Source organism: Antennarius striatus, chromosome 16 (genome assembly GCF_040054535.1).
Source record: "Antennarius striatus isolate MH-2024 chromosome 16, ASM4005453v1, whole genome shotgun sequence".
NCBI lineage: Eukaryota > Metazoa > Chordata > Actinopteri > Lophiiformes > Antennariidae > Antennarius > Antennarius striatus.
Window position 1 is genome coordinate 7,889,798 of NC_090791.1, and position 14,157 is coordinate 7,903,954.

A 14,157-nucleotide genomic window follows, 5' to 3' on the forward strand; every position below is an offset into this window, starting at 1 on the left:
CAATATCATCACAACCCAGACACATCAAAACAACATTTATTGTTTTTACATGTCTGGGCTGCTTCTTTCTTGACACTGTCAGTGAGTGTCTACTCATGGGGATGGGTGAGTGGGGGATGAGGGTGTTAGGGTTAAGATTGAACTCTAGAAATACAGTAAATCGATTAATGTTTGTGATTCTACACTAATGCAAATGACACCAGACTTTTATACGGTCACAGCTGTACAGAAATTGTGCATGGCATCCTTCAACATGCTTACAGGCACAGTGTAAGACTTGTTTATGCACATTAATAAACATTTTGGTTTCCAAATCGAAGGCAATATGCTTGATTATTAGCTATATTCATCCTCATTTACAGTTTAATGAACAACAACAATTTTAAGGTTAAAGTGTAACCTGATTTCTCCAGCGATGCAGTGAAGGCCAGCGTAGTTTATAACTTATTAAACACTAAATGTCATAAGCATCCTGTTCAGCCTGGTTGTCCAAAGCATAGGGAATTCAAAGAAATCAGAAATCGGAGATTTTTTTGAAAGTATAACGACCTCTCTACACAGGTAACAGATTATGCTGTTAAATTTAAATTTGCAATGTTGTTCGCTTTTTGATTTACTGATAAGAAAGAGGAGATGCTGTAAATCCCGCCAAACGTTATTAGAGTATGGGAGCGTGAATTATCGTCTCATTTCCATGTCTTAGGTTGATATATTTACTTTTTGGCAGCCGTTAGTGTCTTTGCAACGCTTCACTAAAAATAATGTTGCACGTAAAGGTTTACAGTCAGGGAAGATGATCAGAAAAATCCTATTTAAGGGTGGAATTCTGCTCTCAGCTCAGACAGAAGGATGTCATTTAGAGAGGCACAACTTTCACAGCAGACATTCCAGCCTCATCTGAAATGACTGACTGGAGACTGTTCTTACAGGTTCAACCTAAAAATGAACTAAGTTGATTTTAATTTCTCCATAAAAGCCTGAATTTGAAGCCCCAAAACATTACTGATGACATTCATGCACGATTTACATGGTTTGACCAATCTGTTGGTGTGGACTATAATTGTCCTGCTTTACACAGGCATCATCCTGCTGGTGTAACAATTAAACACTCTTTCAGGCTAATGAGAACTTAATGCAAATTAATTGGATCAATAACATGGTGGACAACAATGAAGAGTCAATTATTGCACAGTCTATCAAGAAAGACATCCATGTCTGATAAGAATGCGTAATTATAAAGGAGCTGCAGTTTAATCTAAAGTGGACACACACACGCAGGCACGCACACACAAATGCACACACACTACACTGCAATGTTATAAAAAATTACGCCAATGTGAGAAAAGACGCTTTTTACAAAATAAGCACAAATTTTGAATATCACTTTTATAAAAATCACAAAATATATATTTAAGACAAACACAGACAATAGTTTATTACACACACTATTTCACACTTAAGAACAATGAAGTCAACACAAGTAAGAACAGAAATCACATTTATTTATACTGGTGTCAGCATATAGCCAGCAAATTAGATGAACACTGAGAAGTATTAACTTAACAATACAAGTATATATATCTCAGTCACTTCCTTTGGTCTACTCAAATCAAACCTCCTACCTACCCCCCAGAGAGAAACAGAGATCCTTATCTGAATAAAGAACTTCTGTGCACTCAGTTCCTCATTTTGTTGTTAGTGCTGTTTGAGCTGGACCAGAAGTGAGAGTCTGATCTCGCATTGCCCCCTCTCTCCTGATGTTCATTTATGTTATAAAACCCACAAACATTTGAGGGGTTTGTTTGCAATAGGATTCACATGCAAATGTATAAAAACACATGTTCTGGGGGGTAATTTATCCTCACAGGGCGAATCCCGTGGTGCAGCATATTAGCATGTGGACAACAACTAATTACAGGCTAGCCTGGGGGTATTTTATATTGTTGCATTGATGATCTTAGCTGTTTGTCAGTAATGTGTTTCAACAGCTGAGTAAAGATCTTTTTATTTAACTGACACCAGAAGTTCCAGGACGAGCTGCTGTGTGGGACGGCGTCAAAAACAAAATTAGAAAAAATGAATCCTTCCTTCTTCATTTCCAGAGGCAGTGACCTCCAAACCTCTGAATACAACAAGATTCTGAAACACATCACAAACGTACAAGTCCTACTGAAAAACCCTCAGATCTGTTTCTGATGAATAAGACTTCAGCATAAATTTGTAATCAGGAATGATTTACTGAATGGTTCATTTGGGCAGGCAAAAACTGTTCCTCTATTTAAATGGCTGTTGAGATTTCCTGTTGGAGTTTCTTAATCAAAAACTTTATGAGAAGATTTAAAAGGTCTTGGTTAGGAGGTAAAAATGTCTTTTCTACAAATCCGATTGACTTCACTCAACACAAAGCTCTAACAGAGAGAGACATAAAATGAACAAAAAAGACATCATAAAACGTGCAGTACAAACTGATACAAAGAGACGCAAAACAACTAAAAAGATGAACAAGAAAAAAAATTACAGAAAAACGAGCAAAAAAACCAAAACACTGAAAAAGTCTGAAAAAAAATGTTTATTGAGACGCACTAACGAAAAAATAAATAAACAATCACAACTACAATAAACAAATAAACAACCACAAAAACATAACAAAAACTGACTTGAGACATCAACACACAGAGATGTGAAGTGACGACAAAAAAAAAAAAAAACGAACCAGAAGTCAAAAAGAACAAAAACAAACAAAAACAAATAAATATTGTAATACGCAGACATGACAAATGGTAGATTTGAACTGAGTTTTGCCTGTATTCATCCACAATGGATCCATTCTCCTTTTAACTGTCATTTTTATTGGTCAGATGCTTTTAATAGAAATTAGATCAATCAAATAAATGATGCTGTGACTGCTGTGACAAAAGGAGTTGTGTTACCAATAGCCTGTTGTTATGTGTCTGTTGTCTCATTATTATCACATTTTTAGTTGTTGCTACCATCATAGTTATATGTTTGTGTTCCACAAAGATTGTTAAGAAGGATTTTGGAGATCAGAGATTGATGTGGAGCAGAAATCGGGTTGACATGCATGATGGGACCAAATATAAAACCACCACAAAGACACACAAGGTCAGCACAGAGAATATGAATTTAAAAAAAAAAAGCAAACATGCGAGGATTCAAAATCCTACATAGAGATGCTAAACTGACTCCAAACAGTCAGCGTAGCCACAAAGAGGCCCAAGATGAGTGCGGCCATTGTTTAGCATCTCTTTTAGTCTGGGCGCTGCTCCGTAAGGAAGGTGGGAGGCTCTCACTCGTCTGTGCCCGGGGGGCCTCTTGTTTTATAATCCATCCATGCCTATAACACATTTTGAGGTCAGATGCATTCAGGATCGCCGTACTGTACCTTAGCATTCACTGGAGCCTCCAAAACTTTATTAAGCACTCAACAGATGAGTGGATTTTCATAATATCATGCCCTTCTATCAGGATCTTTTGTCTTCCACCTTTCTTCTTCACTGCCCCTTCATCATCATCATCTGCTGGAGGCAAATCTTCTCCTTTCTTCCTCTGTGCTCACTGATGCCCTCTTTTATTATCACATCATCCTTTTTTGTACAACCACCTTCTATTTCTGTCACAAGCATTCACAACACTCTCCAGTATGTTGTCCCTCTCTTCTTGCCTCTTCCGTTCTTCTCTCTCTCCATCAGCCCTTCATTCTTCAGCCTGTTCTGGTAAAGTTATGTCTCCAAAGTTGATTGCGGTACTACAACACAGTGTAGACAGAGTGGGATTACTGCCTGATTTAGTGGATGGAAGGACATTTTCTTCACTCTGAAATCGATCGTCTGTGAGGAGCAGCACCATGTGACGGCTTCACATGAGCTACAATTGTCTATTTGGTGGCTATAAATGTTAGTCGTAAGAGTTGTGTTGTAAAACCGCTCGCCGCCACTTTGCCTCCATCCTTTTCACTCATCATGCCTCCTCTCTCCTGTCCATCCACACTTTACGCTTCTCTTCTACATCCTCACCTTTCCTTCCTCCATCCATTTCCTGCCATCCCTCCTCCTCCTCCTCCTCCTCCTCCTCCTCCTCCTCCTCCTCCTCCTCCTCCTCCTCCTCCTCCTCCCCCTCCTCCTCCTCCTCCTATCAAACATCATACAATCCCCTCCTATCCCAATCCAGCACACTCTCCCTCTCTCCCTCCCTCTTCCTTTATTTCTCCCTCCCTCTCTCTTCCTCCCCTTCATCTCACCTCCAGCCAGCCAGAGCACCCTCCTCTTCTTCCCACTGCTCTTGTCTACTTTCTCTCTTTCTCCCTCTTTAAACCCCTCACTCACTGCTACAGCTTCTCTTTTATCTGCCTTTATCTCTTTTCTGTCTCTTTTTCTCCCCCAACTTGTATTCAGCTACCAGTAGCTCACCACTCCCTTCAACTACTGAGGATTCAGAAGCACCCGGGACGAAGACTCAACCACTAAAAGTAAGTATCTACAGCATGTTTGGGCGTGTTGGTGCTGGTCATTTACCTGCATCAGCTGTGGCATTAGTGAATGAAGATCAGGAAAAAAGATGTAGTGGTGCAAAGCCACTATTCTGCAGTATATGTGAGAGTGATATGACAGCATAGTGAAAAAGATGCAAATGAGGCAAACAACACCCAATGATGATGATGATGATGGAATATCAGAAGAAAGATGAAGAAACACCATGAGGGAAAAAAAGAAGCCATTTATGATGAAGCGAATTGTCTCTGTCGCATCAGATCAGAGGAAAAAAAAGTTCAAGGAGATGGAAAGAAAAGCATAAAATAGAAACAGAGGAGGTGCTTCAGACCCACAGAGAAAAACAAGAGAGAAAAGTGAGCGAAATATTTTATTAATAGCAGGAATTGAGAATGAGACGGTTTCCTTGGTGGAGACATGCAGCGATATCTACCTCCTCCTCTCCCGTAAAGATCCCATTCACAAACAGGACCTGAAAACAGGCGATGATGATTGGTTCCCTCAGCGCTGCGCGACTGTGTGTGTGTGTGTGTGTGTGTGTGTGTGTGTGTGTGTGTGTGTGTGTGTGTGAAAGACAGAGAAGGAGACAAGGTGGAGGGGTGGGAGAAAACCCATTATATCCCTGTGCGGGTGATGCTCAGGCTTCGCGGTATATGACTGAATGAAGCCGCAGGGCTCTTGCTTGTAAACCAGCACCACATGTTATACTCAGTCCATTCTGTACTGGAATGGAGAGATGACACTACATTTTTATGGGCAGAGGCATGTTGGTATTGTCTCAACAATATGACTGATGTGTGTCTTATACAAACTTCTTTCTTCATCATTGCATCATTCTTCACGTTGTTCCAGATCGCCATCTCTTTCCCTGCCAGCATCCCCACCACTGCCATGCCAGCCCCCCCCCCCCCAGATTAATAGCTGTGGTGCTTCGCCAATGCAGGCCAATTACAAAGTATGTGGGGGGAATGAAGGGAAAGCTGTCGAAGGGTGGAGAGGTCTCAAATTTTTTTCCCCTAGGCGCTTTCAGTTCAGTCCCCAGCAGCTGCATTTTGAGTGGTTAAAGTTAGAAATGAAGAAACTGAGTTTCACAGAAACACGACCAACAGAAGACAGGAATCACATCAGGACAAAGGATAATAGACAGAGATATTCTGGAGACAATGAGAGGTGAAAAGCACATGACAAATACATTAGAGGTAATTATTGATTAAATCAAGCCCCTTGCCTCTCCAATAAACAGGATATTACATACAGGCACATAAAAGCTAAACTGTCGATGCACAGCTCTGAACCTTCTCTCCCATCTCTACCTACACATCACTATAATAAATTCCCATAAACTTTATCACCTCTTCTCTATTGATATTGAAGTCAGAGTCATGAATTCTATAGCTTCTCCTTATCCTATGGGAACCTACTGATTACGGTAAAATGAGCATGGAGCTCTGTGGAATGTGAAATACTAAGGTTTGATATAGTGCTCCAGGGAGTGTGTGTGTGTGTGTGTGTGTGTGTGTGTGTGTGTGTGTGTGTGTGTGTGTGTGTGTGTGTGTGTGTGTGTGTGTGTGTATGTGTGTGTTGCTAAGATAGCAGCAGATTGAGAGTGTAGTGCTGGTGAATGCCAACTCTTTTCAACCGTGTAAACAAACACACCTACTGCAGTGATAATGCAATAGATGCAAACTGAGATACGGTGGTTACTTCTCTGTGTCTGATCACACACAAAGCTTTCCTGTGTCAAACCCTCCACATTTCATCCAATTGATAGCAACTCCTCCAAACCAATGTCTGCTCCTTCACCTCCAGCCTGGAAGAATCTTTAATGACAAAGGTAGTGAAGTACCAACCACTCATTGATATCACTTCAGATGTGTGTTGTAGTGACAGACTAAGGGTTTTGTTATACAGAAGCTTGATGGACTCAGAGCATGCTTGTTAGAGGGTTTCAAAAACATGCAGCGTTAAAAGAGGAGAATAAAGGTACCGTTCTAGAGAGAGAGAGAGAGAGAGAGAGAGAGGGAGAGTGTGTGTGTGCGTGTGTGTGTGTGTGTGTGTGTGTGTGCATAAGCAGCGATGGTATGAACAGGTGGAAGGACAGTTGGAAGCACTGATGAGTGAAATAGACCAGGGGATGGGTTCATGTGGAGTTGCGCTGATGCAGGTTGGAGCCCATTGAACCAGCATGGGAGGCATTTTGAACCATCACTGGGATTGATGGACTGGTAAAGAACCAGTCAGATTGGAGTTTTACTGAACATGTTGGTGTGTGTGTGTGTGTGTGTGTGTGTGTGTGTGTGTGAATGTTTAACAAAGAAAACAGTTTGTTATCTCAGTTTGACTTCATGGATGCACAAGCTGATATCATGCATCGTAAACAGACAGATGCCATCCATTAACATGTGATCTACTACTTTGAAGGTCAAATTTGCCGTCATTGCAGTCTCCAATCTTTTTACGGGGACAACAGTGAAGGTGAGGGCGGAGATGGAAAGGATAGATATTGTTAATCCAAGATGGGTCTGATGGAGAACAGGCCGTGCTGTCATAAGGACACCACAGTCACAAGGTAGATGTTTAGAGGTGGAACATCATGGTGTGTTGAAGAAAATGAGCGACTAGTGAACATGATCATAAACTCCTTAGGACAATGAGATCAGCCGTGTTTCTCATTAGCGTACGCAACCTGCTGTTACATGCAGTTCTGTGAAGCCAGTGGAGTCGCCCTTCAACCGTTGGAAAGATTGCATCTTCATGCATGTTAGCTACCATCTGCTCATCAGCTCTAAACACAAAGTACATCCTGACAAAAATGTCTTTGGATTTGAAGGTGTTCAATGATGAAAGTTACAAACTTTAAAGGAATCTGCAGAAAGACCAACATTGCTGGAGCCACACTGGCAGCATTGCTAGAACTATATGAGCAGAACCACAGTCATAGCAGCCGACAGTTATGTTCAGACGGCACGTACCAAATGATTCACTGTGTTTCCACCTTGGTTGTATTATGCAGGGTTGTATTCAGACCAAACGCACGACAAAAAACCCCCCACAGTTAGTTGGAATGATTATTTTGAGTGTATTGTTAGGGAGCGTTCCTTTGTCCGACGCTGCCAGATGCTCAGTGGTTGTCTATTTTCCCTGCTCTGCTGTTGGAGACTAGATTGTGGATGTAAGTCAGTGGGATGAAAGCTTGGCAGTGGGGGGACTGGACAGAAAAATGTGTCATTATTGGGAAAGATGAAGGGGTGCGGGGGGGTTGTTATTGTACAGGAAATGGTCAGTTAAATGCAAGGTGTGAGAATGAAAGTTGCACCTTGGGAAATCTAGATATGTCTCATCTGGTGCCATTCAGTTTTCAGTATTCATCATTGTCTTTTCCCTCTCCTGCCATCCCCTCATTTTGTACTTTCCTTCATTTAAATAAAAAAAAAATCTGTTGTCATTGTCGATCTTGTTCTTCCTTTCTTTCATGTCCTCCACCACCTGTGAATTGATGTATGACTGCAAGATAAGCTGTGACTGCTGAGCATATGGTCACCTCATAGGTGCTGCTTCTTCAACACTTATGAGCTTTTCCGGGTGCTTAAAACACTTTTCCCTGTCACAACATAGAGGGAGGAGATCAACGTTTGAGTTTTTAAAATTTATTTATTGTTTTTCACAAAAAGCACAATCAACCCTGACTTCGCTGCCTTTATTTACCAGTAAATGAATTAACTTAAACACAGATTTCCATAAAAGAAAGTGAAGGAGACAATGCCCCGTTGGCATTCATCTTGTACAGCTTCATAGGAATATGTACTGTGTGGCGTGTGCTGGTTTTCTTATCATTAAGGCTCATAATGTATTCAGGTTATGATGTGCTGTGGTACCACACTACATAGAAGTTTGTCTGGTAGATGTAAACTGATACAAGTACGCTGGTACAAGTGCAAACACAGGCAAACTGTGTTCTGGTATAATGAAGGTCATGCATGACATGGATACCTATCTTCTGCAACCAACCAGTCACATTAACACAACGCAGACATTAATTTAAAAAAAAGATAAGTTAAAAAAAGATCACAGAAAACTGTGAGCGGTAGACGGACTGGAATCTTCGTCATCAAGGTCAAGAGTATGTGTGTGTTTAGCGGCTGGAATCTGAAGGAGAACCTGATGGTATTGACACGCAGACGGATCAGAGAAAAACATACACGACGCTTCCAATTTGGAGATTACTTTGTGTGTGTGTATGTGTGTGTGTGTCTGTCTGTGCTTGTAGATGGAGGCATAAGGCTGTGTGTCAATGGGTATCAGTTATTGTTTGAGGCGGTGGGCTGGAACTAAGCCACCTGCTAATAAGGAATTATAAGCGTGAAGAGAACGGAATCTCCTGACGAATCATAAGCTGGAATTTAGCTAATATTTGACTAAGTGAGGGAAGCATAGCGGTGAAATAATGTCCTGCCAGACATGCTCAGATGTGACTTTTGTGACGTTATTTATTTATTTATTTATTTATTTTCCAGACATGTTATTACAACTGATTTTACTTTCATCAGTGTTGAGACATCAGCAACAACATCCGAAAAGAAAAAAAAAATGGGTAGAAGCCATTGGCTTGTAAGGTTCCTGTCCCCTAAATCAACAACATCTCTCTCATTACAGCACATTGTCAACCAATACATACTCTGCATGTCACAAATCAATTTCAATTATTTTATTCTGGTACATTGTTGTTTTAATCTGTCCATTTTGTCCAATAGGCGTGCATCTTTGCACACCTCTTTATCAGTTCTTGAGAAGAGTCCGAATTTTATTAATGTTCATTTTGTTTTTCCTTTCAAGGGTTGTTTCTGGTCAAATTTATTATTAATCGCCGTTGGAAAGACATTGGTTTGTGTGGGTTGAGTTTATGTTGCTTTCTGTGCCTTCCACACTCCTAATCACTGGCGTCAGCATCACGGTTTCTGGCCTTCACATCCAAACGTTTTCCCCATTTCTCCAGCTTTTGGGTGATATCCTCCTTGAGCCGAGCATTGGACTCCTCCTGCCGGTCACTCATCCTGGCTATGGCTTCATTCAGCATGATGGCCATAGCCTCCTTATACACCCTGGCTGTTGCCTCTGCTGCTCGGTCGGTATCCTCTTGTGCTTTGGTCTGTTGTAATCCCATTTTTCTCAGCTTGCGGTGCAGCATGAAAACACCAAAACCCAGTGCTGTTATCCCGATTGTCATGGTGGTGAAGATGTACACATCCTCGACGTCCTCCACATCCAGTGGGGCCAAACACATAGTTTTTAAAGTATCCCAGCTGTCCAGCATGTAGCCAGCCAAAAAAGTCCCATCTGGACAATGGCGCTCACCAGTTCCTACAGTTCTAGTGGAAAAAATTCTGTCGATCGCGTTAAGTGACCAGCTCTTGGTTAGCAGACTTAGTATGATGATATGGAATTATGTGAAGGTAATGGAAAGAAAAACTGAAACGGCTACCTACACTATAGATTTAAAGGATTTATGAATTCTAGTTCAATCAGGAGAGACCAGTGACTGTAAATAAGAATGTTCATTGCATCAAATGATATGTGATAATTAGTACGTTTGAAGGTCTTTGGTTTCAAAAAGTCTTTCAGGCTCAGACTTTTCAAGGAGATTGAGATCAAAGAGCGTCCGTCCTGAGCAGCAACAGGATATATATCCCCCTGCCCTTCCCTGGGAGTCCAGATACTGGTGATGGTGGCCGATGACCCTGGTGAACAAGATAAATGATAAAATTGGTGAATCACCAGTATCATCTGCAGGTTTAGACTTCCTGACTAAAATTACACAAGGTCTTCATTTCACTGCAACTTTTCTTGCTTAACCGAAAAGTTATTATTGGCATAATATGTTGAAATAATGTCTGAAAACACAAAAATACATACATGCTAGCCAGTTTTTTCACAAATTATCGAAGTAAAAATACCTTTTACTTCAGTCTTTCTGACTTCAAGAGTGAAATAAGTGTAACTATTTCAAGCAAGGTCAAAAAGTCAATGTTCACTTTAGACTGTCACTGAGGTCAGCTCAGTATGAGAAGAGGCGGCCCACTTCCAATTAAAAAACACATGACCTCTTAAATGAGATCATTAACAAACCCATGTTCAGATGGGAGGAACAAAATGGACCAAGACTTTTCTTATTTTAGAGCTTGGTCTTTTTTTGGAATATAAAAATTAAACAGGATGATGAGGTGACCTATTTTGTTAACAGAGTTTAAAGCCTGCATCTTTGGGGAACAAAGTAATTTCAAATATATTTAGAGTGAATTTTTAAAGGTGCAAATAATATAATTAATTAGCCTGAATATTTATTTAACAACAGTTTCTCCTTTATTCCTCTCATTGTTTGTTTATTTCGATATGTGAAAACTACAGGACTGAAACCTGATAGACAGTTAAGGCATAGTCCAGGAAATAACCCTTTATATTTTGTTGCATTTAGAAAAAGGGATGGATCAAGGAAGAATTTTGGGTGTCTAAGGGCATTCCTAAAAAAATAATAGTAAAAAAATACTTGACTAATAAATAAAGCTTCAATCCTGTATGTCTGACATGGTTTTTATTTATAGACTCTTTTGTGTCTTAAAAATCCAAATCTATAAAAGAAGCAAACAAAAACATTGCACTGCCCAAAAGTTCTCACTTCTTCTTCGTAGCTGTTGCACATTTAATATTTTGAGTAGCCTTAGTTAAAGTTGGTGAAAGGTTCTAGGCTCCCAGCAGAGTATAAGAGAGAGAGAAGGCTCAGTGCTCCAAATGGAAGAAGCAATATGTTTAAACCTCTCAAGATGATGCGGAACAACAAACTGTTGTTGGCCAGATCATAACTATTATCAGCTCATTGCAATGCTTGCTGTTAGGCAAAGTGAGCGTATCCCACATAACAGCATTCACTGTGAATACTAACCATCAATCCTCTTTGAATATCACATCCCAGGCCGGGTCCTGCCCCTCAAGAACAAAAGCCAGGATAGCTGAAGTTCTTTTTTTATCACGTTCTCCTCTCGCTGTATTCCCTTTACATATGACCTTCATTTCCAATTCCCTTAATTTAATTCACAATTCTCATCCCCATATCCAACACCCTTTCTTTCCCGCCTCAATCTAAACATTATGGTCTGATTTGCTGCTCTGGTTTATGCAGAACCTTTTTTTACTTTTTCTGTCAGTGCCTATCTTGTACCCATAATTGCTCAGGGGTAGACGGGGCCAAGGAAATACTGCTCATAGAAGTGCTTTAATTTGTGCAAACTGTTTCTGCAGATGTATGGTTAAGTACAGAACAGAGACAGGGAAGAAAAGAGGAGAGTCAGAAGGACAAAAACGATGAATATTAACGAATTTTGTACAGACACAGTAGGACTGAAAATAGAGTTTTTTAGAAAAGGATCAAGTTGATGCAGCAGAACCAGAACTGTATTTTCTCTCTAACACATTCTTAAGCCTTGTCATGACCTGCTGCCTTCATCAAACCATTATATCATTTTCAAACTTGTGGACCGCAGAACAAACTGACCAAATGAAACAGTTTTTCACAGCTCGTTCACATTTACAACAGAAGTACTCAAGACCCGCCTGAAGACGTTGGTTTGTAGAGAAAATGTAGTTCTCCATTAAATCAATCTTGCGTCAAGCAGCCCAAACTCAGAAAAAAATATCATTCAACCATTTTTTAGAAATCTGCAGAGCTTTGCATCTCCTTTATCCCTTTAGCTTTATCAGAGGCATGTGACACCACCTCATAGGGCTTGTTTTTTATTTTTTTGGCAAAAACGCTCGATCAATTTCACTCAAAGTCTAATTATGAAACTCACTAGCCACATTAAATACCGTGGTGTTTTCATTCCGCATTCGCTGATCTGATCCAGCAGGTTACACAAAAGTCAGTGACCGTTTTTATGCCTTATTGCACCGTTTCAAGAGAATCATTCATTTTGATATCAAATTCAATCTGGTGATGCCTGTTATTGTTATTAATAAGAGGCTACAGGCGGGAGACAGATGACACTTTGACGAGGCTATTTTCATTTCGCACTGGTATGGAATAACCTGATTTTTAAGTGGCACATTGTCTGGATGTGACAATGTGTAACAATATGACATACATTACCTTATCCTGTTTGTATTTGTACATTAAAGAATCATTAATGAACACACACATGCATGTACAGTAAATATATACTATCAAGTCCATCTCCATCCACTGCTTCCCCCGGAGCTCTAGGTCTTGTACCTCTTTCTCTCTCTTTACTAGCTTCATAAAAGACAACACATTTCTTCTCTCTACGTCAAAGTGCAGGTTTCATTCTCAACCCCCTACATTAAACACATCTTCCAATCCTGCTCTCCTGCTCTTGCTTTGTAAGGAGGCTGATCGCTTCAGAAAAGGCCCGAGGCGAGTCCTTAGCCCTAGAGTGTACACCAAGTTTTCAGAGTGAACACGAGATCGAGAGATGGGGAGTGTGTGTCTGTGATATACGCCCCCTCTTTGAGTCGGTGTCTGTGTAGCAGCATTTGATAGTGTGCTATTAATGCTGGGTTTTCTGCTGCAAGGTCAATGGAGAGCTACCCCTCCCCTCCTCCTAAACTTTTTCTCCAAGCAATGCCGTCAGTGAGTGTGTCATCTGCTTTTGCTGACCAGGCACCACTGCTGGGATTATGAATACAGGGCAATACACACATACTGGCAAAAACTGTCCTTCATGTGCATAGTCATGCATGTGAGCCGGTGTTGCTCTCATGCGAATGCAAATTCACATGCATGTCTGCACACCATGGTACCAGCAATGAAAAAAGTGTACTGATGGGTGCTTCAGTTGCAATCCCATTCACTCTCCATACTAAATGATTAATGCATCATTGTTCAGCTCTTAGGATACCCTGAGAGTCTGTATTCAGACAAATTGAAACACAGACAGGGAAAAGTTACGTCCTGACGTACAAGCTGCAGATGCAGTAGTGCATTAATTGAGATGGACGAATATTACTCTGCAAGCAGCCTCACTAAAACCAGCAGCAGAGAGAATCATTACATCAAATAGATGATGACGTGGTGAAGCACCTTCTCTTTTGACTAGACTTTGTCATGTTGACTCAAGGTCGAACTTTCCTCCTTAGAAAGAAGCAAAACTGCCGATGGGGAAGCCAAATGCTTCCAGACACATGGCAGTGACTGAAACTGTAATTTTCAATGACCCCTCCCAGCCGCACCACCTCACCATTCCCTTTCTTTCCTCACTCCATTTTCCTCTCGTATCACAGACGTGGCCCAGAATACAAATAGTGTTTTCCTTTCTTTATTTGGGAAGCCTATAATGCTGTGGGCCAAAGCGGAATGGGAGAACAGGACCGGATGTGTCCTACCCGAAAGAAAAGGGAGGCAACAATAGAACAGCGAAGCGCCTCTGCAGACAAAAAGACAAGAAAACAAAGAATCGAAATAAAGATAGAGATTAATGGAGGATACAAAAAAGAAAGATACATAATATAAAATGACGATGATAGAGGCTCCATTTGAGATGAGTTTGATAATGGGTAGACTGCTCAATAGTCCCCAGAGATGTGGTTCCATGTTTGCAACGAGCAGCAACGATATGATGTTGTATCTTAATAAAAAGGGCCT

General features: G+C 40.8%; 1 protein-coding gene across 2 annotated transcripts in view; it reads left to right on the top strand.

Annotated features, from left to right (window-relative positions):
- Positions 1 to 4,269: 4,269 nt before the first annotated feature.
- The window catches only part of pvalb6 (parvalbumin 6), a 32,073-nt gene continuing 22,185 nt past the window's right edge, over positions 4,270 to 14,157 (top strand). For both annotated transcript variants that reach the window (XM_068336608.1, XM_068336607.1), the window contains exon 1: positions 4,270 to 4,486. The gene's annotated coding sequence lies outside the window, so the exon portion shown is untranslated. The remainder of the gene's footprint in view (positions 4,487 to 14,157) is intronic.